This window comes from Nomascus leucogenys, chromosome 8, assembly GCF_006542625.1.
Source record: "Nomascus leucogenys isolate Asia chromosome 8, Asia_NLE_v1, whole genome shotgun sequence".
Lineage (NCBI taxonomy): Eukaryota > Metazoa > Chordata > Mammalia > Primates > Hylobatidae > Nomascus > Nomascus leucogenys.
This window is the reverse complement of record NC_044388.1, coordinates 99,368,709-99,393,553: the sequence shown is the minus strand read 5'-3', so window position 1 is coordinate 99,393,553 and position 24,845 is coordinate 99,368,709. Positions and strand designations below refer to the sequence as shown.

At 38.5% G+C, this 24,845-nt stretch overlaps 1 protein-coding gene across 7 annotated transcripts in view; it reads left to right on the top strand.

Annotated features, from left to right (window-relative positions):
- The window catches only part of STRBP (spermatid perinuclear RNA binding protein), a 160,143-nt gene that overhangs the window by 10,886 nt on the left and 124,412 nt on the right, over positions 1-24,845 (top strand). Inside the window, exon 1 of one of the 7 annotated variants that reach the window (XM_030817785.1) lies at positions 4,848-6,093. The exons of 5 other annotated variants lie outside the window; for them this stretch is intronic. The gene's annotated coding sequence lies outside the window, so the exon portion shown is untranslated. Of the gene's footprint in view, positions 1-4,847; positions 6,094-21,184; positions 21,266-24,845 lie in introns of those variants that run through there. One more of the 7 variants, XM_030817784.1, reaches the window with a different exon arrangement.

The window sequence follows — 24,845 nt, the reverse complement described above, 5'->3', positions numbered from 1 at the left end:
GCTAGGACTACAGACATGTGCCACCATGCCTGGCTAATTAAAAAAAAAAATTATTTTGTAGAGACAAGTCTTGCTATGTCGCCCAGGTTGGTCTTGAACTGCTGGGCTGAAGCCATCCTCCTGCCTGGGTATCCCAAAGCCCTGGGATTACAGGCATGAGCCACTGTGCCCAGCCAGAGATAAAGTATTCATAGACTCTGACTTTTATGAGCTTACAGTCTATTAGGGGAGTTCATAGTATGGGGTGTGTGTGTGTGTGTTTGTGTGTTTTAAAAAGGTAAGTACCTAAGAGAGAGTGATCCAGAATTCAGAAGAACAAGAAATTATTTCTAGTGGAGGGGAATAATGGAGCGATTTCAGCGAGGGTGTGTGTAGTGTGTAGTATGAGCCATGGAAAACAAGTAGAACTGGATTATGAGAAAAATGGAAAAGAGAATTCCATATGGAGGGAATAGCATTAGCAAAATAAGAATGCTCAAGATTTGTTTGGAAAATAAGTGGTTCATTTTGTTGAAGATAGGATATGGGAAAGGAATTAGTAGAGCGTGAGTTTGGAGAGGAATGTTGGAGATACTGATAGAAGGATTTGAATGCAGGAATAGGGAATTCAAGCCTTACTCTGTTTGAAAGCCCCAGTGATGAAGGACATTATCAGGACTATATGAGTTTGACAATGTTATGTGGAAAGACAGACTGAAATAAATAAGACTGGTCCTCGAAAAATGTATCATTCAATGTTGTTTCATTATAATGTTGACAAAAAAAAAAAAAAAAAAGATTCCTGGCCGGAGCCACTGTCTACGTGGAGTTTTCACGTTCTCCCCATGTCTGTGTGGGTTTTCTCTGGGTACTCTGGTTTCCTCCATATCTGAAGGATGTGCAGTTTAGGTTAATTGGTCTGTCTAAATGGTCCCAGGATGAGTGAGTGAGGGTGTGTGTGTGAGTGTGTGCTGTGACGGAATGGTGTTCTGTCTAGGATTGGTGCCCACCTTGTGCCCTGAGCTGATGGGGTAGGCTCTGGCCACCTGCAGTCTTGAACTGGAATAATTAAGTAGTCGTCTTGTTTTTTATTAACCTTTCTTACATATATATATATATATAGCTCACATTTATTTCAGTGTTTAATATTAGAAGCGTTTTGGTTTTTATTTAGAAGTTTGGTGATGTTTTTGTGACAAGAAAAACTTAACCGTTGTATATATCAGTTAGTCTATGATAAATTGGTTCTATTATATGTTATTTCCCCTGATGTTGCAGTTTAGAAGAACCTATCAAGTACATTAAATGACAACTTACTGTACACTGATTAAAATGCTATTGTAATAATTTGGGGGGAAAAGCAATAAAGGTAGTGGAAATAGGTATATATATAATCTCAGCATTTTGGGACACCAAGGCAGGAGGATCAGTTGAGCTCAGGAGTTGGAGACCAACCTGGACAACATAATGAGACCACATCTTTATAGAAAAAAAGTAGCTGGGTGTGGTGGTGCTTGCCTGTAGTCTCAGTTACTTGGGAGCCTGAGGTTGGAGGATTGCTTGAACCGAAGAGGTTAAAGCCGTAGTGAGCTATGATCATGCCACTGCACTCCACTCTAGGCAACAGAGCAAGACTGGAAAAAAAAAAAAAAAAAAGGAAGAAAGAAAGAAATGATGTCTTGGAACTGTTGCAACTTAGTAACTACTGGATGTGAGGGCTGAGCAACAAGCCTGACAACTACAGAGTTTCAAGCCTACTTGATTGGCAGCCTGGGGTTCCCTCAGTATAAGCAGGGAACCCAAGAGAAGTGAGATCAGGAGGAAAATTCGTTTAGTTTTAGTATAACGTTTGCAGGTGTGATGGTTATATACAGGTGATGATGATTCTGATAAAAAGAAAATTAGTATTCTCTTTAGAAAGGATGTGCATCTGTTGCTTTCCTGCCTTCCTTTTGATACAGCTAACTTCCAGAAAGAGAAGTAAGACTCAGTTGCTGGATCTATTGCTGGCATCAGAATGTAGATAATTGATTTGGAAAACTTTGACACAGTACCTGAATTTTTCTTTTCATCTGTAAGTAGCTCAACCCTTTTCACTAAGCGTGTTAGATAAGTTGTTCTGGTTGTAAAAACACTGTGTATTCTCAGTAGCTTGATACAATTTAACAGGTTATCCTTTGAACTGTCCTTTACTGCTGCTTCATTGGCTATGGATATCTAAGCAGTGCCTTTCTTACGTCTTTGAAGAAAACAGATGAGCAGATGAGTGTTCCCAACTAGTAACCTTGATCACCTTGAGATGAAGGCAGTGTTTATTTGAATTCAAAGGTTTGCATGATCTTGCCATACCATACTCCTGTTTTTCCCCTTAGGACATAGAGCCACGTTGGAAGAGGACAAGCCTTTTAACCTAATTAATGGTAGTTAAGATGTTAGTTGCCAAAACATTTCTTTAACAGCCTATATTTAACAAAATACCAGAAGATATCAGAGGATGTAGCTTTCTATGCCAGGCAGATTCAAGAACAGTGTAAGGTTCTTTTAGATTTATAGCATTTTCAGAGCCTTGTAGCAGGAGGTGTTTTTAACCCAAAGATTAATAGGCAAAAAAATTATTTGCAAAATGATATTGATAATTGTGTACACTTTTTATAGGCTAATGATGTATGATATTTATATTTTTATATTTAATGCATTTTTAATAGTTGAAAAAAGACATGATGAGTTTGTTAACTTGCAATTCACCAGCTACGTTTAGAAGGGTGACCTTGAGCTTACCACATTAGTCATCTCTTAATTATTAAGTCTTTTTTCTTTGCCCTTAGATAATATTGTCAGTGAACGTTATTTTGGCACTGTCATTATAGAGCCTTTTGTTTTCCATTAAATAGGAGTCAGTAGGACCCAACTGTCCTGAAATGAGAAAATTTTCCTATTTAGGATAATTTATATTTTTCACCTCACTGGAGGTGTGATGGCTTTTAGTTTTTCAGATTTGGAGTATATTGTAAATTTTTTTAAAATCTGGGCAATTTTATTTCACATGATTGGTTTGCTAAGAATATAGTGTTACCCTTGTGAGAAACCCGCGAGATCCTTTTAGTCCTGCTTTGTTCCAGAGAGGTTAAGGCGCTAGTCGAAAATCACACACCCAACTAGTGGCAGAGTTGGGGCAAGAGGTAGATTTCTTTTTTTTTTTTTTTTTTTTGAGATGGAGTCTCACTCTGTCACCCAGGCTGGAGTGCAGTGGCGCGATCTGGGTTCACTGCAAGCTCCGCCTCCTGGGTTCATGCCATTCTCCTGCCTCAGCCTCCTGAGTAGCTAGGACTACAGACGCCCGCCACTACGCCCAGCTAAGTTTTTGTATTTTTAGTAGAGATGAGGTTTCACTGTGTTAGCCAGGATGGTCTCGATCTCCTGACTGGCAAGAGGTAGATTTCTTGACCTGCGGTCTTGGGCTCCTTTCACCATGTCAGGCTGCTGTTTAGAAATGTGTACCAGCAAATCTTAAATAAACATAGCTGAGTTGGTCACTAACCAGCTTAGTTGGTTGGTCATTATTGGGTGTTATTACTAACACCTAATAATGTTCAATTGGAATAATTAAGATTTTTTCCCCCTTGTTCCTTCTGAAAACGTTTTTTAAAAGGCTAACCATTTTAAACTGAACGATTCAGTGGCATTTCATTCACAATGTTGAGCAACCACCACTTTATGTAGTTCCAAAACATTTTCATCACTTCAAAATAAAACCCCTTACCCATTATGCAGTTTGAAAAGTTTTTAAGCAATTAGAATAAAAATCTTTGCTGTGACAAGTAAGGTCGACTAGGGCAAGTTTGTATTACAGGTCACTCCTAGTGCTTTGTTGCCTACTTCCGATTTGCCAGTGAGAAACAGAGTATCCTCCTTATGCTATTTAATAGTGATATATTACAAACAGCAGCAACATCAAAAAAGAATGTGTCAGGCACATAATGAATAATAATGCTGATAGCAGGCATGCGTTATGCATATTATTGTTAATCTTCACACTAGCCTTTCAAAGTGGTTACTGTATTTCTGATGAGAAAATGAAGGCTTGTTCAGTAACTCTAGAATCACTTAGCTGATAAGTGGTCAATCTGGGATTCAAATCCATTTCTATTTGGCTTGAAAAGTTGGGTGTTCCTGTCACTAAATTTGGGAATGAGCAGGCAAAAAGAAACACATGGAAGGAATCTTGTTTGAGGGATTCAGTACTCTCTTAGCAGTACAGTGTGTAAGGGAAGGGGATTTGAGTTTGTTAGTCCTGTTGGTGTTTGTTAGTTGCCACTTTATCCTGTCCTGCTGTGACTTGTATGCAAAGGAGGAAAAACAAAATAGGAAATAATCTTTGGAACTCTTTATGGACATATGAACTCTTTATGGACATAAAAAGAAGAAATTGCAATGTAGCTTCTGAGATTTGTTCTTAGAAATTATCTATTTCTTTTTTTCTTCTCTTTTAATGAGTCTTTATATGATTTTATTTTAAATTCATAAATTGATTTGCTTGAGTGGTTAATGATTAGTCTGAGCAGTATTGGAACTTGATTGATTTCCCATTTTAAGATCCTTTTAAAAAGTGGTGATTCAATTCCAGTGAAGCATAACTCAAATTGTGTGTATTGAAGACTTTTGTAATTACATTTTTGCCCCATTAAAAAACTTTATTTTAGCTTTTTTAAAGTTTGGAAGAACTTTTGGTAGGCCAGTTGTCAGTCATTCCTTTGAAAGCCCCTAGTAAGTCACCTCATAAACCTTGTCACTTTTCTACTGTGTTTTGGCCCAAATCATGTTACTTCCCTTCAGTAATAGGCCCTGGGGTAATATGTTCAAATATGCTGGCTTTGGGTAAAAAGGATGGTATCACGTAAAATACAGCTCTCTGGCTACTTTGGACAAAGAGTTTTTTTAAGGTTATGTGAGCATAACAAGAATATAAGGTATAGCAATAGCAGCCATCTACAAATGTCTTGAGTGTGTGTATTGATAGTTATCCAAAGAAGTATAGATTTTTGACAGTGACCTTCTGACTTTCGATAATATCTAAATACTAGGTACTTCCGTAAATGGATTTTAAGCTTTTAAAAACTTTTATTTAAAAGTTTTAAAATGCCCTTGTAACTTGGCTCAAATATTACACATTGCTTTTCTGTTTTGACCTAGTGATGACATTCATTCTCTCTGAAACCAGCAGAAATGTACTGTGAAGAGTACAGGCTCTGGAGTTGGTCAGATTTGTTTTCAAGTCTTTGTCACTTACTAGCTGTAAGACCTTTCCTCTTTTAAAATGAATATCTTATGTCACAGCTCTGTAGAGTTAGAGGTGGTGTCTCTAAAGGGCTCAGCACAGTGTCTGGCACATAGTGAATTGTGTTGAAATGGTCGGTGTTATAGGAAGAAGTCTAAATTTTGATAGCCTAGCCAACATCACAGTGCAAATACAGGAAAACCTCATCTGTATACCGTCCTGCAATCAGCACATTTCTTCTTGGATTTGTGTTTTGTTTGTATGTTGAAGTGCCATGTGTCAGTTTTCACCATTTCCTGCAACTTTTCCTTTTTCTCAGAAATGCCTGGCAAATACCTTCATTGGGTATTGTATAATTGAGCTAAAAAAAAAAAAAAATAGATGGTGCTATGCAAGCTAATGATGAGGCATTTGCTTCCTTATAGCAATCCTTTTCAGTTAGGTGTTCCTGTGTAGCATGTTAACAGGTGCTTACCACCCTTAGAGATGTTAGCTGGCCGAATGCCCAAGCTTATGCCAAAGAAGGGAGCTTTTGTTGTCTGGAATGAAAAGTATACAATGCTTACTAAATGCTTATAGTGTATTTCATGATGATTGTTAATGTTAAAGCATGAAAAGCTATATCTTAGCCTAATAATTTTACTCATTACTTCCCCATTATTTGCATTGTTTCTCTTGTTCTGTTTAGAAAGACATACAAAAGGCCTTTTACACTGTAAGGTTGAGGTTGTGATGAATTGCAATCTAAGAATATTAGCTATGGAGATCAGCTATACTAACCCTCTTGTACATGAAAAAGCTGGCTGAGAGAAGTTGTGACTCACTCAAGGACATAGAAAGTAAGTGACGGGTTTGATTTCCAATCCAGTATTGTGAAGGTTACCTGGTAAAGTGGAGAGAGCACTGGATTTTGGAGTCACACAGGCCTGATTTTGAGTCCTGATTCCACCATTTATTAACTGTGTGACCTTTGGCAAGTAAATCTGAATTAGTTTCCTGCTTTGTGTTACTTTGTGGGGTCTTGAGGATTATGGGATAATGTAAGTATAGCACAGAGCCTGACATTTGCGATGGGCTCAGTAAGTGTCATCTGATCTCTCGTACTATTTTTCTTCTCCTTCTTCTTCTTCTTTGAGAGAAGGAGAGAGGAAAAGAAAAAAAAGAAAGGAAAAAGAAAGAAAGAAAAAAGAAAAGAAAGAAACAGAGACGGACAGAGAGATTCTTTCTCTCCACTACCCAGGCTGGAGCGCAGTGGTACGATCATGGCTCACTGCAGCCTTGAACTCCTAGAGTTCAAGTGGTCTGCCTGCCTCAGCCTCACGAGTAGTTAGGATTACAGGATTACCAGACCTGGCTAATTGAAAAAAAAATTTTTTTTTTTTTTTTTTTTTTGGTAGAAATGGGGTCTCGTTTTGTCACCCTGGTCTTGAACTCCTGGCCACAAGCCATCCTCCTGCTTCAGCCTCCCTAAGTGTTGAGATTATAGGTGTGAGCCACTGTAGCCAGCCCTGCTTTCCTTTAAAACAGATCATATAGCTAAGTGATTACTCGTTATGAAATGGGAATCAAAGAGAATGGTTGATGTTTTTGCCAAAGCCTTTCGCTGAAAATCTGTTGTTCATTGGAGGAGGATTGCTGACTGCAAAATGAGTGCAAAACATTTGTCAAGAGCTCAGTGACCACTGCTCCAAGTTGTACAGTGTTGACATGGTTCATTCCTGAGAAATGGCTACATTTCCCTAGTGAAATGGATAGAAAACCTAGCATTCGAAACACCAAATCAACCTACATATAGTTAGGCCAGCAGTTTTCAAAAAAAAATTTTTTTTTTAACTATAGACCCTTTTACAATCTTAAACATTATTGAGGACCCCAATGATCTCTTGTTTATGTGAGTTGTATCTGTTGATATTTATCAGAAATTATATCTGATAAACATTTAAATATTTATTTAAAAATGCTAATAAACTAATATGTTAACACAAGACAAAAGAAAATTAGTGAGAAGACTAGCATTGTTTTCCATTTTTGTAGTTCTCACTAATGCCTAGCTTACTAGAAGACAACTGGGTTTGGATAGCTGCTTCTGCATGGTCTGTTTTAATATTCTTGATGAAGTATATGGAAGAAAATCTGCCTTCACACAGATATCTAGCTGGAAAAGGGAGAAATATTTTAATAGCTTTTTCAGATAATTTTGGATATTCTTCTTTGATACTACACCAAAACTTGACAAATGGTAGTATCTTGATAGAATCTGAAACCAGATCAGTGAACATTTTGTGTCCTGTTACATTAAAATCCATTGGTCTTTGCATTTTGATTGGATCTTCTATCTATACATGGTTTTATAACATTATGCATTAGCCACTGGAAAATATTGATTCATTGAATTATCTTGATCTTCCAGATGTGACCTATTTCATGTTCCGTCTTCAACGTTATGTAGCCTCTGAGAAACTCCGTACTCTGGAAAGAATGAGAGTGGAAAAGAAACATAATGCCTTCATACTACTTGGAAAATAGTTTTGGCCATGCAGACCCCTGAAAAGGTCTTGAGGACCTCCAGGGGTTCCTAAACCACACTTGGAGAACTGCAAAGTTAGAAAAATTGGTAAACTAAAAGGAGTGACTCGGTTGCTTTATATTTTTTTAATTAAAAATAATTTAAAAACAGATTTAAAAAATAGTTTTTATTTTGAGACAGGGTCTTACTGTGCCACCCAGGCTGAAGTGCAGTGGTGCAATCATACCTCACTATAGCCTTGAACTCCTGGGCTCAAGTGATCCTCCCACTCCAGGTGGGTGTGTGGGACTACAGGCATGCACCATCATGCCCAGCTAATTTTTTAATTTTTTTGTACAGATGGAGTCTTGCTATGTTGCCCTGGCTGGTCTCAAGCTCCTGGCTTCAAGTGATCCTCTTGCCTCAGCCTTCCAAAGCGTATTTTTATTTTTTTGAGACAGGGTCTCACTCTGTTGCCCAGGCTGGGGTGCAGTGGCATGATCACAGCTCACTGCAGCCTTGACCTCCTGGGCTCAAGTGATCCTCCCACCTCAGCCTCCCAAGTAGCTGGGACTACAGATGCACACCACCATGCCTGGCTAATTAAAAAAATTTTTGTGTGTTTGGAGATGGGGTCTCACTGTGACCTGCGGTCTCCAACTCCTGAGCTTAAGTGATCCTCCTGTCTCAGCCTCCCAGGGTGTTGGGATTACAGGAGAGAGCCACGTGGCTCGGCCTACAGCCTTATTAAGAGATAATCTGGAAATTACTATGAAATGGATTGCTACATAAGCCTTAGTCTTAGAAACCATCTTATTCCTTGAAGTAAAGAGCGGCCTAGTTTTGAAATGGAGTGAATTGGTCATTAAATATTTGAGTGCTTTTTATAGACAGAGCAGTGTATTAGGTACTGCTAAAGATATGAATTATGAAAAAAGGTTCCTTTTCCTTAGTAGTTTATAGTCTAGCTGAAGGGGTAAGACATATAACCTTGTAAAAAGATGACTAATGCAAGTTCTCTATAACAAGGTGACATACAAGGAGAGAGGAAGCCATTCTTTATTATGGGAAAGTACAGACAGTGCTCATTCAGGTAATCATTACATCAGGTTATACTGTAGAATTAATATCGAATAATTATGTTAGGCTTACAAAATTATGTTGCAATTTATATTTTTATTCTCACATTGTTACCCTATTTTTATAGGTTTGAATAGTTTCCAATATTTTTGCAGGTTTTTATTTGCCTTAAAAAAATAATTCGGCTGGGTGCGGTGGCTCATGCCTGTAATCCCAGCACTTTGGGAGGCCGAGACGGGCAGAACACGAGGTCAGGAGTTCAAGACCAGCCTGGCCAACATGGTAAAACACCGTCCCTACTAAAAATAATAATAAAAAAAATCTGGGCTTGGTGGTGTGTGCCTGTAATCCCAGCTACTCGGGAGCCTGAGGCAGGAGAATTGTTTGAACCTGGGAGGCAGAGGTTGCAGTGAGCCGAGATTGCGCCATTGCACTCTAGCCTGGGCAACAGGGTGAGACTCCACCTCAAAAAAAACAAACAAACAAACAAAAAAACACGATAGGGGTGTGGGAGAAGTATGTTATTGCTATTTGATAGATGAGAAAATACTAAGTTAAATATGCCAAGATCATGTAGGTTTGAGTATTACGTTATTTGCATTTATGTATCTTATTAGAATAGAATAGAAATACTCAGATACCTTGTTTTGGGGGAAAAATATATACATACACAGAGTAAAGATCTCCACTCAAGACTTCATAGAAATGTTTTAATGCTTCCTAAAGCACCTTGTATATACCTTGTGCTTAGTTGTTCCTTTACTGAATTATTATAACGTTTTTAAAAAAATTACAAAGTGCCTAGCAATAGAAGGCACTCATGGCAACTATTATTGTTGTTTTTTTTCAACTTTTTCAACTCAGCTCTGATGTTACTTAAGACATCCAAATTCTCAATCCATGTATGTTAAGATATATTTTAGTTACATACGACATCTAAACTCTCCATCCGTGTAGAGATTCTGATTTCTCCATTTATTGCATGCAGTAATTCTGGCCTGTATTTATGGGGCGCGTATTACTTTGTTCAGATACTGTGATATGCATTTTACACACATTGCATCTTTAGATCCTTACAGCAGTTTCACTGTGAGGTGAGTGATGGTGTTTCCATTTTATAAATGAGAAAACTGAGGCCTGGACTGATCAGTTGCCCAGGGTGCTTACTAGTTAAAAGTACAGCTGGGAGGCTGGGTGCAGTGGCTCATACCCGTAATCCCAGCACTTTGGGAGGCTGAGATGGGTGGATCACCTGAGGTCTGGAGTTCGCGACCAGCCTGGCCAACATGATAAAACCCAGTCTCTACTAAAAATGCAACAAATTAGCCAGATGTGGTGGCGGGAGCCTGTAATCCCAGCTACTCAGGAGGCTGAGGCAGGAGAATCTTTTGATCACGGGAGGTGGAGGTTACAGTCAGCCGAGATTGTGGCACTGCACTCCAGCCTGGGTGACAAGAGCAAAACTCCGTCCCCCCCAAAAAAAAAGTACGGCTGGGATTTGAATCCACCTCTCTGTCTTCTGTTACCTTTCCGTTTGGGCAGTAAGTTGAAAAAAATATTTTTGGATTGTAGAGTAGTTTTTGCTGTTTTTCAAAGGACAGCTTTTTGAGGGGGGCGTTGGGTAGTGGCTATTCTCCCCTTTTATAATAAATTCATTGGTATTTTTTCAATCTGGTTTTATCAAAAAATTTTTTTTGATTATTGATGTTATTTAATTAATTGCCTAATGACATTTTGGTAAAATAGTAATGGATTAACATTTCCCAGATCTTGATTTCTAAGTTCAAGGTGATATTTTACTATATTGGTGAGAAATAGTTTGTTAGTAGGTTTTTACAGGTTGTTTTAGCCCGAGAATTGACTTACCTTTACTGTTTAATAACATTACTACTTGATTGCGTAAGATGGTTATAGTCACTTTTGAAACAGTATTTTGGCTTACAAAGCTTTTTTGAGGGGAAAAAATTTATTTGTATTGGCAGTCAGCCAGTATTTTATAAGCTACAATTTTCCTTTGAATAGTTGGTGGTTTGTAGCTCCATAATTTGTGGTTCTTCTGAACTTGTAAAAAGATTACACATATTTAAAAATGGCCTTATCACTTTAATGTTTTAAGCAATACACAACTGTCAAATTCTGTTATAGTATTGTTGTTTTACTTAATTTTCCTGGGCCGAGAATCAAACTTAATAATTTATACAGTATAATTGGAATCTCATCCCCCTAAACCCCGATGAAACTCCAAACAAACCTAAAAACAAAAAACTACATTAGTAATGTAACAGGCACTGTTAAAGGCAAAGGAAATGTGAGCGACTCTACATCGGTCTGCCAAAATCCTTGCAGTATTCATGCTGTTCCATTATTTAGCCACTGCTGCCCGGATGTGTTGAATTATGTGGTATGTGGGTTTGTTTGGGTGTATATGGTGTTCTTGTATGACATTTAGTTTTAAATTAAGGTTTTTGTGATGCTGTCAATGTTGCCTTTTCACATGCAGTTGGAAAAGAATACTTCATTCGAAATGTTTCACGTTCTGTACCTTGTTCTCATGGTTTGTCTATGGGTAGTTAAATTTGTGAAAGTCACTAGGTTATTTTAAATCTTTCCTTTTGATTTTAGGTCTAAAATGGAATATGGTAACCTTTTTGCTTGAGAGATTTAGAAAGCCAGATTAATATATCCATTTTTGTACTTACAGAAGTTTCACAGATAAAAGTGAACCTGCTCAAGCCTGTAATCCCAGCACTTTGGGAGGCCGAGGCGGGCGGATCACGAGGTCAGGAGATCGAGACCATCCTGGCTAACACAGTGAAACCCCGTCTCTACTAAAAATACAAAAAATTAGCCGGGTGTGTTGGCGGGCGCCTGTAGTCCCAGCTACTCGGGAGGCTGAGGCAGGAGAATGGCGTGAACCCGGGAGGCGGAGCTTGCAGTGAGCCGAGATCGCGCCACTGCACTCCAGCCTGGGGCACAGAGCAAGACTCCGTCTCAAAAAAAAAAAAAAAAAAAAAAAAAAAAGTGAACCTACCATTCAATTTCAGACTCAAACTCCATTGCCAAGTAGGAACATTATTTAAAAATAAACCATAATGAACTGTTGTCTTTCTTGGGCTAAATCCTTTTGTTTCTGGAAGCTGAGTGAGGTTTGGGTTAAAGCTTCCATTTATCAGTGGAATAATTTTTGTGGCTAAGATTTTAGTGAATTGTTAACAGCCAGATCCTTAACAACTGTTAATAATCTTATTAACATGTTAGTAAAGGTTGCTTTTAAAAGGACTCTAGCTCTGGAGGATACTGATTCTCATTCTTGATTGAACATTAGAATTGCCTGAGAGTTAAAAGAAATACAGATGTTTGAGGCCGGATGCGGTGGCTCACGCCTGTAATCCCAGCACTTTGGGAGGCCGAGGAGGGCGGATCACGAGTTCAGGAGATTGAGACCATCCTGGCTAACATGGTGAAACCCCGTCTCTGCTAAAAATACAAAAAAGTTAGCCGGGCGTGGTGGCAGGTGCCTGTAGCCCCAGCTACTCGGGAGGCTGAGACAGGAGAATGGCGTGAACCGGGTAGGTGGACCTTGCAGTGAGCCAAGATCATGCCACTGCACTCCAGCCTGGGCGACAGAGCGAGACAACGTCTCAAAAAAACAAACAAACAAAAAACAACAAAAAAAGAAATACAGATGGTTGGATTTCACCTTGAGGATTCTAATTTAATTGGTTTGGGATGCTACCTAAGCATCTGGATTTTTAGAGGTAATTCCAGTGTGCATATGAGGCTTAGAACTCGTGCTCTGGGAAATTTGTTAGCCTACTCAATGGGAAAAATTTGGTTTTAGAGAATGGGTCTTTACCTTTGGAGTTTATAAAACTTTTTTTTTTTTTTTGAGGTAGTTGTAGATTCACATGCTGTTGTAGGAAATAATGTACTGAGTAATCCATCTCTATAATTTTATCATTTCAAGAATTTTATGTAAATGAAATAATACAGTATGTAAACTTTTCAGCTTGGCTTTTTCACTCTGGCTAATTCCTTTGAGATCCATCCAAGTTGTTGCATGTGTCAGTAGTTTGTTCCTTTTTATAGTTAAGTAGTATTCCATGGTAGGTAAGGAAGTATCACAGTTTAGTCACTCACCTGTTGAAGGACATTTGGATTGTTTCCATATTGGCTATTACTAATAAAGCTGCTGTGAACATTTGTGGACGGGCTTTTGAATGGTCATAATTTTCCATTTCTTTGGGATAAATGCCCAAGAGTACAATTGCTGGGTTATGTGATAAATGCATTTTTAGTTTTCTCAGATAGTGCTGTACTTTTTCTGAGTGGCTGTATCATTTTACATTCCCACCAGCACTGTATGTGTGATCCAGTTTCTCTACATCTTTGCCAGCATTTGACATCAATACTATTTTTTGAGAAAGATTAGTAGACTTCATTAGAGCAGTTTTAGGTTTACAGAAAACTGGGCAGATAATTCAGAGAGTTCCCATATACCTTCTTCCCTCATGACTTTCCCCTTTCGTTAACATCTGTTACCATGGTAAATTTGTGAAAATTGTTGAACAATAATGCAGTATTAATGAATTATTATTAACTAGTCTATAGCTTATGTTAGGACTCTGTGACTTGTACAGGTCTGTGGGTTTTGACAACAAATGTAAAATGACATGTGTCCACCGTTAGAGTATCATACAGAATAGTTTTACTGCCCTAAAAATCTGTTCTCTACCTGTTCAGCCCTCCTGTACCCCCAGTTCGTGGCAACCACTGATCCTTTTACTGTTAACATTGTTTTGCCTTTTCCAGGATGTCATATAGTTGAAAGCATATAGTATCTGACCTTTTCATACTGGCTTCTTTTGCTAGGCTATATGCATTTAAGGTTTCTCCATGTCTTTACATGGCTTGGTAACTCTTGCTCTCCCCCCATCTCTCTTTATTGCTGAATAATATCCTATAGTGGATGAACCACAGTATTCAATTGTGATTATATCACAATTTGTTTATCCATTCACCTATTGAAAAACATTTTGGTTGTTCCCAGTTTTTGGAAATTATGAACAGAACTGCTGTAAACATTTGTGTGTGGACTTTTGTGTGGATGTAAGTTTTCAGATCATTTAGATAAATATCTAGGAGCACAATTCCTATTGTATTGTGTTGTAAGACTACATTTAGCCTTGTAAGAAACTTCTAAACTTTTCCAAAGTACTGTTTTACATTTCCCTCAGCAATGAATAATTTTTTATTTTAACCATTCCGATACATATGTAGTAATACTTCATTATGATTGGATTTGCATGTCTCTGGATAATGATTTTGAATATGTTTTCATATGCTTATTTGCCATCTGTGCTTTTCAGTGAAATGTTTGTTCATGTTTTTTGCTCATTTTCTAATTGGATTCTTATTTTTTAATTTTTATTTGTTTTAACTGTTGAGTTTTGAGGGTTCTTTATATATTCTAGTTAGAAGTCCTGTATCGGGTATGTGGTTTGCAATTATTTTCTCCTAGGCTGTAGCTTGTCTTTATATCCTCTTGTGTCTTTCATAGAACAAAAATTAATTTTGACCAAGTCTAGTTTATCAGGTTTTCCTTTTATGAATCTTGCTTTTGCAAGAGCTCTTCAACTAGCCCTGTGCCCCAAAGATTTTTTCCTAAAAGTGTGTTTTTTCCTGAAAGTTTTATAGTTTTAAGTCTGTGATTCATTTCAAATTAGGTTTTTATTTTATTATTATACTTTAGGTTTTAGGGTACATGTGCACAATGTGCAGGTTTGTTACATATGTATCCATGTGCCGTGTTGGTTTGCTGCACCCATTAACTCGTCATTTAGCATTAGGTATATCTCCTAATGCTGTCCCTCCCCCCTCCCCCCAACTGTTGTGGGTCAAATTAGGTTTTGTGTAAGGTATGAAGTTTAGATGAAAGCTCTTTTTTTTTTTTGTCTTGTTGTTGTCTAATTCCTCTAGCTGCATTTGTTGAAAGGGCTATCCTTCTTCCATTTAATTGCTTTGCATTTTTCTAAGAAATTAGTTGGACATGTTTGTGTGGATCTATTTTTGGCTTCTCTATTCTACTCCATTGATCTCTGTGTCTGTCCGTCTACCAATACCACACAATCTTGATTACTGTGGCTATATAATAAGTCTTTAAATTTGGTAGAATTTCTCCAATTTTATTCTTTTAAAATTTGTTTTAGCTATTCTTGGTCTTGTGTCTTTCCATATAAGTTTTAGAATAAGTTTGGTTATGTCTATAAAAAACCTTGGTAAAAATTTTATTACATCTATAGATAAATTTGGGAAGAATTGACATTTTTACTGTGGAGTGTCTCTACCATTGGATTTTAATAGATTGGAATGAGACTAGAAAGAAGTAGTTCTGTAGAGAAAATACTCAAATTACTTAAATTGTATGGAGAGAATTCTTTGTAATTAGCAAAATGGTCAACTTTTTAGCTCTCCTCCCTTTTTTATGTTAAAAACCATAATTAATAGAGCTGTGGAAGTGGAAGCAATTGTTGATCCATTTCATTTCATTTCAATTCTATTTATTTATTTATTTGAGACAGAGTCTCACTCTGTCACCCAGGCAGGAGTGCAGTGGTGTGATCTCTACTTAGTGCAACCTTTTCCTCCTGGGTTCAAGTGATTCTCCTGCCTCAGCCTCATGAGTAGCTGTGACTACAGGTGCATGCCACCATGCCCAGCTAATTTTTTGTATTTTTAGTAGAGACAGGGTTTTGCCATGTTGGCCAGGCTGGTCTCAAACTCCTGGCCTCAAGTGATCTGCCCACCTTGGCCTCTCAAAGTGCTAGGATTACAGGCATGAGCCACAGTGCCTGGCTATTCATTTATTCATAAAATTTTCACTCAACATCTTTATGAACTTCTGTTATGGGCCAGGCACTGTTTTAGGCACCAGAATACAGTGGTAAAGGTCGCTAATCATTGACCTTACGTTCTAATGAAGAGACAGTATATGAGTAATAATGATATACCTCAATTCAGTGCTATGCAGATAATCGAAACAGGTTGACCTTGAAATAGTGGGGTGGCTAATTGATTGATTAGATCAGGGAAGGCCTCTGAAGAAATCTCATTTGTTTGTGGTGGTGAGATCTGAATGTCAAGAAAGAGCCAACCTTTTGAAGAAAAGGGAGAAAACTATTCCAGGCAGAGGGAGCAGCTAGTGGAACAGCTAGGAACACAGTGGGTGTGTGGAAGGAACTAAAAAGGAGGACAGGCTGTTTGGAGTGTAATGAGCAAGAAGGAGAGTAGTACAAATGAGGTTGGTGAGGTAGGCGGGGGCCAGATCACCTGGGCCTTTGTAAGCCAAGGTAAGGAGTATGATTTTTATTCTGAGGGTGATGAGAAGCCACTGGAATGTTTTGATTAAGGGAGTGAAAAGGTTGCTGTATGGAGAGAGACCAGAACAAAAGCAGGAGGATGAATTAGGGAGCTATTTCAGACCAGGTGAAAGGTGATTATTCTAGGAAAGGATTCAGGATATATTTTCAAGATAGAGTCAACAGGATGCATTCTGTATTTCATGGCCACAGGAAAAGGGAATCAAAGATAATGCCTAGATTTTTTTTTTCTTTTAAAACTTGGTTGGATGATTATTGTTATCCAGTGAGATTGGTAAGACTTGGGAGAGGAACAAGATATGTTTTGGAGAAAAAAAAATTGTTGTTTTTTTTTTTTTTTGTGCGGGGAGTCAAGGTGTTGCTCTGTTACCCAGGCTGGAGTGCAGTGGCACGATCACGGCTCTCTGCAACCTTGAGCTCCTGGGCTCAAGTGACCCTCCCACCTCAGCCTCTTGAGTAGCTGGGGTCATAGGCGTGCACACCACCAAAACCAGCTAATTGAAAAAAATTCTTTTTTGTAGAGACAAGTTCTCCATTTGCTGCCCAGGCTAGTCTTGAACTCCTAGACTCTAGGGATTCTCCTGCCTCATCCTCCCAAAGTGCTGAGATTATAGGTGTGCACCACTGTGCCCAGTTGATAGTCGTTTTAAAATCACTTTGTTTTGTTTTTTTTTTTTTTTTTTGAGATGGAGTTTTGCTCTTGTTGCCCAGGCTGGAGTGCAATGGCGTGATCTCGGCTCACCACAACCTCCGCCTCCTGGGTTCAAGTGATTCTCTTGCCTCAGCCTCTCGAGTAGCTGGGATTACAGGCATGTGCCATCATGCACAGCTAATTTTGTATTTTTAGTAGAGATCGAGTTTCTCCATGTTGGTCAGGCTGGACATAAACTCCCAACCTCAGGTGATCCGCCTGCCTCAGCCTCTCAAAGTGCTGGGATTACAGGTGTGAGCCACCATGCCCGGCCAGTCACTTTATGTTTTAACTGATGTCTGCCATCAATTGGATATACAAGTTTGGAGTCCAGGTGGAGGTCAGGATTGTTGATATAGTGTGGTGATTTGTACATAGACATTATACAGAGTTATAAAACTGGGAGAGGCCACTTAGAAGACAATGTGATACCAGAGGAGGGGGCCTGGGACAGAGCCTTGGAGCACTGGCACATTACGAGGTCTGGAGGAGGGGAAGGCAGAGCCAACAAAGCCTAGGAAGGTTTAGCCATTGATGCTCTTACATGTTTGTGACTAAAGTTATAGAAAGATAAAGATATAGAAAAATGAATTCTATCAATGCCTTCTCTGAAACCTGAATTTTGTGATATCCATTGATTCTATCAATCCTGTTGAAAGATAAGAGGAGACAAATAATAGAAACTACTTTTTGTGAGAAAATTAGCTAGTGATATTTGCTTTTAGTGAAATGCTAGTAAAATACGTCTCTGTGTTTCTCTCTCTTTTTGGCTTGCCTCCTTGAATTCAAAGACTTGATAACATTAAAGAAAATGCAGGATCTCTAGATTTCGGTGTGGTGGGCAGACAATAACATTTTTATACAAAACAATGTAATAAATGGTTTCATGAAGAAAGCATCATATACAGTGTATTAAGTGGTTGAGTAACTACTCTGGGTCTAGCATAATGCTAAATTGAAGGAGAAAAAAGGAATGTTAAATATAGACCTTGCTTTCATTGAATTTTGATGAAAAGAGATGTAAAAAAGAATAAGCTATGGTAGTTGAAAAGGATTTCTTGGAGGAGTTGGAACTTGAAGAATAAGTAGGACTTAGGTGGGTAGAGGAGAAGAGCAAATCCCATAATATAGTAAGATATGTTGAAACGAAAATGGGCTTATTTTTTTGGTCAGAAGACCTGGTTTGAGTGAGGACTCACTTAATAGTTTGTGACATTGGATGAATCACTTGACTTCTTTGAGCCTGTATTCCCTTAGGGGCATACCTGTACTTGCCTCATAGGTCTGCTGTGAAGATAAGACTCTTTAGCTTCAACAATAATAGTAATGTTGTAGTTCTCATGTCAGGTGGCTAGTTTGCAGATACTCATTTTAGGAACATTTCATAAATTCAGATGCTACACTGAATAATTTGTATTTATCAAATATTTTATAACTATCCTTTAAAACTTATGTGTATAGTTCCTAGCTCAGTGCCAGACATTTAGTAAATTGTAGGTGATATTGTTACTCTGCTCCTGTTATAAGAATAGCATAGGAAAAAGAGATGACAGTCCTTGTCTTTCAGGAGTTCTTGCTTTCAGTAATAAGTCATATTCATAAGCTGGGGGAAAATGTGAGACATTCTGTGCCCTGGTCCTAAGTTTGTGATATCAGGTACAAATGAGGTCAGAGTAGGCTTGTCATTGGGACAGGCCTTTGTTTTGGCAGTGAGTCTAAATGTGGCCCAGGAAAAAAGGTAAGATTTGGATAGACAAGAGGAAAGTTCGGTAGGCATTCCATATATATATATGTATTTTTTTGTTTGTTTTGAGACAGAGTCTCGCTCTGTCACCCAGGCTGGAGTGCAGTGGCACAACCTCAGCTCACTGTAAGCTCCGCCTCCCGGGTTCACGCCATTCTCCCACCTCAGCCTCCTGAGTAGCTGGGACTACAGGCGCCCACCACCATGCCTGGCTAATGTTTTGTATTTTTAGTAGAGACGGGGTTTCACCGTGTTAGCCAGGATGGTCTCAATCTCCTGACCTCGTGATCCGCCCACCTTGGCCTCCCAAAATGCTGGGATTACAGGCGTGAGCCACCGTGCCCGTCCTAGGCATTCCGTATTAAGAAGATGTTTATTATATGTATTTTTATTTTTAGGGGCAGGAAAGCATAAATGTTACTGCCACTGCTAAGGAAATCTTTAGTAATGCTTAAAGATTCTCATTCTGAAACTTTTGTAATGTTATAATCGAATTTACCTTCCTGCCTTTACAATTCATTGAACTTTTGCCTGCTCCCAGATGGCATTCTAATGTAGAATTTATTGTGGGGGGTGTCTCTTTTTTAAAAAGATGGAAATTATTTTATTATATACTTAAGTGTAATTCTGTTATAGCTTTTCTCTTTTGTGTGTAAAAATAATAAAGCTCTGTTTCATGCTGTGAGATTTATTGTTAGAAAGACAGGGCAAATTTCTGAAATTTCCTTGGGTAGTCTCCCTTCTCATCTTTAGCTTATTTGAATCTTAACTATTTATCAATTCATTTGCATATGTGGGATGTTAGGATGACTCTTTGTTTTGAAATACAGTGCTATCAGAGTTCCTGTACAGTCCGTGCTGAAATTAGGGTGCCCTAGTACAATGTACTGTTCTCGCTTAGTCACTATAATGGTTTTGTAAGTAGCTAAACCCTAGGTCATTCTGCTTTTATGCAGCTGTCTTCCTTGGTTACTGAAAGTTGGATGGCGCTTAGTTTGCCTTTAAGGGAATCTAGGTTTAATTGTATATCTCCTAGAACACTTTGCACCGCCAAGTAGGTCGTAGAGAATCTTTGTTAGCATTCTGGTAGCCTTATTGATATGTGATCACCTCACTGAAATTGTGCAGTATCATATATTCTTTTATTGTATGTTTTAGAAATGGGAGTCTTGCTATGTTGCCTAGGCTGGTCCTGAATTCCTGGAGTCAAGCAATCCTCCGGTCTTGGCCTCGCAAAGTGCTGGGATTACTGGCGTGAGCTACCTCATTTGGCCAGATTTTAAATAAGAAAAGCTAACATTTACTGTTACTGCTGTGTGCTATGCACTTTGCTAAGCAGCTTTAAAATGTGGAGTTTTCTTTTCATTTAAACATCACAACAATTAAGTGAGGTGAGTCCTGCTTTTATTCTCATTTTACAGAGACAGAAAGCTTAAGTTCTGATCCCAAGGTTACACAGGTAGCAAGTGGTGGAGAAGGGATTTGAACCCAGGCAGTCTGACTTTAGGGCCTATTCTCTTATCTACCATGCTTTACAATCCCCTGAGGTAACACGTTTCTGGGAAACTCTGTCCTATTGAGAACTTTACTTTTTATGTGTTACCTTGTGTGAAGGCATTAAAAGCTTGTTCCTGTTTGGGATTTTATAGTTGCACCCTTCTCCCGCTGTAAGGGGTTTGCCATTGTATTAGTTAAGTAACCCAGTTGCTGAAATAGAGCCCTGAAATACAATGGCTGAAACCCCAGAATTTAGTGCACAATAGTTGAGGGCAGGTGTTCCACATCAGCATGCGGCTGTCCTTTATGCAGGCATTTGGGGACATAGGTGAATGGGGACTGTATCATCTCGAATGCACAGCTTTCAAGGTTGTTCTTGTTGGAAACACAGGGTAAGAAATTTTGTCTTAAGCAAGTGAGGTGAAAGTTGTACAAATATAATTTCTTCTCCCATTGCTGAAGGCTTAGTCTCATTGCCTCATCTAGCTGCAGGGGATTGGGAATTGGAGTGTTCTTTCTCTTTGCTGACACTAAGAGGTAAGGTGTCATTCTGTACTATTTTGAGTATTTCATCAGTGCTGAAATGTTCTTGGGAGTGCATTTTCAGTTACAGAATGTAAAGGTGAGAGCCTTGTCCTAGCTACAACTCTGTTATTTGGAAGAAACAGGGTGGATTTTGGTAGTTAGCAATTCTCTGCCACAGCTGTAACACTGTAGATTTCAGGAGGAATGTTAGAATAGCTCACTGCTGCAGTTTGCAAAGTGTTATTAGACACGTTCAACTCTTGCTTTTTTGTTGTTGTTGTTGAGATGGAGTCTGGCTCTGTTGCCCAGGCTGGAGTGCAGAGGCTTAATCTTGGCTCCGTGCTACAACCTCTGCCTCCTGGGTTCAAGTGATTCTCCTGCCTCAGCCTCCCGAGTAGCTAGGATTACAGGTGTGTGCCACCACGCCCACCTAATTTTTGTATTTTTAGTAGAGACGGGGTTTTGCCATGTTGACCTGGCTGGTCTCGAACTCCTGAACTCAAGTGATCTGCCTGCCTCAGCCTCCCAAGGTGCTGGGATTACAGGCACGAGCCACTGTGCCTGGCCTCAACTGTTGCTTCTTATAAAGGTAAGTAGATAAAGTAAGTGATGGTATTTCCTTTGTAAAGGAGAAAATTGAGACATAGGTGGTTAAACATTGAATGAAACCAGCTAGAAAGTTGAAGAGCTGGGACTTAAATCCAGGCATCATGGCTCCAGAGTCAGTGAAGTTTGTATGACACGCTTTTTTTTTTTTTTAGAAAATTCTGGCTGGGTGCGGTGGCTCACGCCTGTAATCCCAGCACTTTGGGAGGCCGAGGCGGGCGCATCACGAGGTCAGGAGATCGAGACCATCCTAGCTAACATGGGGAAACCCTGCTCTACTAAAAATAGAAAAAATTAGCCGGGCGTGGTGGCAGGCGCCTGTAGTGTCAGCTACCAGGGAGGCTGAGGCAGGAGAATGGCGTGAACCTGGGAAGCGGAGCTTGCAGTGAGCCGAGATCCCGCCACTGCACTCTAGCCTGGGCGACAGAGCAAGACTCTGTCTCAAAAAAAAAAAAAAAAATTCTATTCAACAATTTTTATATTTGCTGTGGTCACTACTCTTGTCTCCTTTCTTAGGGTGTCTACTATCACCAATGTCCAATATACTATGCTGGCAAATTATTATCATATGATGATAATTATTGATAACTTGATCTCATTTTGAAGATTCAGAAAGTACATTAAGAACTTGTATTGCCTCACTGTCATCATGATGTTCATAAATGACACCATGTTTTAGATATGTCAGTTTATGTAATACCGGGTAGCAGAGATTTTACTCTCTTTAAAAATTATACTTTTATAGCCTTGCTTACAGTAAAGTGACATGTAAAATGAGCAAATGAAATAGAAATAAAATAGGAAATAAAAATAGAAATTAAATATTGGGGCATTTAATGTTTTTTTCTTAGTAAGTAGCATGTATTGTGAGATACAGTGTTTATATAATTTCACCAATAATTTTGCTGTACTATGTGGTAAAACCACTTTATACTATATGCTACTCAAGAAATTGAGAACATTTTCTACATTAGAGCAGCTGGAGGAGTCCTTTCTCCTTGCTGACACTAGAAGGTAAGGTACCATTCCTCAGTATTTTGAGTGTTTTTGTATTCAAAGTGTGTTGAAATGTTCTTGCTAGTGCATGTTAAATTGTAGAGTTTGTGGTAATCTGATTTAGAGATTGGAAGCTGTGGACTATGGCACATATTAAGTATTTGTGCAGATGGATTATTAATCAGAAAGTAAGGTGGAGCCTTTTACACATTCCTATTTTAATATAACAGGTAGCAAACTCATTCTGGTATTCTTATTTTTGATTATTTTTCTTGGAAGTGTATTTTGCTGAGCGCTGTATTCCTAAATCATTTCAGAAGTGACTTTAGTATAGCTGAATTTTAATAGATAGAAATAACATCATTGCAATTTAATTTTCCATGGACTACCCTTTAGACATTCTTTACAGCTTCAGTTTTGCTATGAAAGGGAAGAGATCAGACAAAGAAGTGCCATTCTTTTTGCACGTGGTTAATGACCAACCAATAGCTCTCTGGGATAACTTTTTTTTTTTTTTTTTTTTTTTTTTTTTGCTGCAGTTGTCTCTTCATCCAGATTCTACTTAGATTTTCACTTGTCTTTGGGATAACTTTTTTTTTTTTTTGGCTGAAGTTGCTGTTAGTTCATACAGATTTTAATTAGATTTTCAGTTGTCTGACAATCACAATAGAAATAAAAGTGGTTGTATCATAAATTCAGTGAAGTGTAATTGGGACTGGCATTCTTTCAATGGTTTTGCAAGAATGCAGTTATCTGTATCTCTGTAATCCATTATTTTAACATATACATATTGATTTATTTACAAAATGAAAAAAAAAAAAACCTAAATTGAAAAAGGCTTATCCTTCAACTTCTGTAGCTTTGTGTTACCTACTTTTTAGAAAAGTTACATGTAAAATTTCTACCACAGACAAGGAATGCTGGCAAGTATGTTGTTAAAATTCTGTCATTGCCTCTTTATTTGCCTAAATTGATGCAAAAACACTTTCAGGTCATTTTAGTGAAGTTCAGTTACAGTGAGTTATAAGGTATGTCATTTGAATACTGGTTGTAATGTGTTTACGGTGTTCACTTGTATTTATAACCTGAATGCCCAGTACCAAAAAAAAAAAAAAAAAAAAGCCAGTTGAACAGATACAAAAAAAAATTTTTTTTTTTTTTTTTTTTTGAGATAGAGTCTGTGTTGCCCAGGCTGGAGTGCAGTGGCACGATCTCAGCTGACTGCGACCTCTGCTTCCCAGGTTCAAGTGAGTCTCCTGCCTTGGCCTTCCAAGTAGCTGGGATAACAGGGGTGCGCCCCCATGCCTGGCTAATTTTTGTATTTTTAGTAGAGGTGGGGTTTCACCATCTTGGTCGGGCTGGTCTTGAACTCTTGACCTCAAGTGATCTTCCCTCAACCTCCCAATGTGCTGGGATTACAAGCATCAGCCACCTCGCCCAGCCTGCACAAATACAAAATGTTTATGCTGAGACTAGGCACTTTATATACTATTACTTTTGAAAAAAACCAAAAAACAAAAAAGGATTTAAGACTACAAACTAGGATGGGAGGAACACTAGATTTTTAGTGATAAGTCCAGGATTTGAGTCTGAGCCTTGCTGCAAAGTTACTTGGTGATCTTGGGCAGGATATTTCACCTCTTTGGGTCTTAGTTTTCTTTTTGGGAAGTAAGGATCCTGTACAGTATTAGTCTTTTTGACCAGTTTTAACAGTCTGTGATTCTCAGTTTTTTCTGTCTTGTGAAGAGAAACTTAACAGTATTAAAGCTGCTAGCTTTTTTTTTTTTTTTTTTGTCTTATGAATAGTCTTGGTAACAGAAAACTGGTTTGAATTAGCCTATCTAATTTTAATGTTTTCCAAAACTAGTTTTAAAGGAGGCATGAAATTAGAAGTATTTAGTTTTACTTTTTTTTTGACACGGAGTCTCGCTCTGTCGCCCAGGCTGGAGTGCAGTGGTGTGATCTCTGCTTACTACAAGCTCTGCCTCCCGGGTTCATGCCATTCTCCTGCCTCAGCCTCCTGAGTAGCTGGGACTATAGGCGCCCGCCACCACGCCTGGCTAATTTTTTTGTATTTTTAGTAGAGACAGGGTTTCACTGTATTAGCCAGGATGGTCTCAATCTCCTGACCTTGTGATCTGCCCGCCTCGGCCTCCCAAAGTGCTGGTATTACAGGCATGAGCCACCACGCCCGGCCTAGTTTTACATTTTAATTGTGCTTCACTGTTGTCACTTTAAAAGAAGCATGTGAACCGGAAAGACAAAACACTTTGAAAATGTACTGTGCAATGAAAGGAGAGTCACCTATTATTAAAGTTCTTTGAATTCCCATTTCATGGCAGAGGGCAGTGAAATGAGCTAACATGAGCATGTTTATTTATGTAGACTTTCCCATGTAAGTCAATGCAGATGTATTGCTGTTACATTTTTCTCCAAACATTTTATTATGAAAAAGTTTAAACATGCAAAAAGTTGAAAGAATTGTATAGTGAACCTCCATATATTCTGCAATTAGCGCAGCCTATATTCTGCAATTAACATTATCTTTCATTAACTATATCTTACAT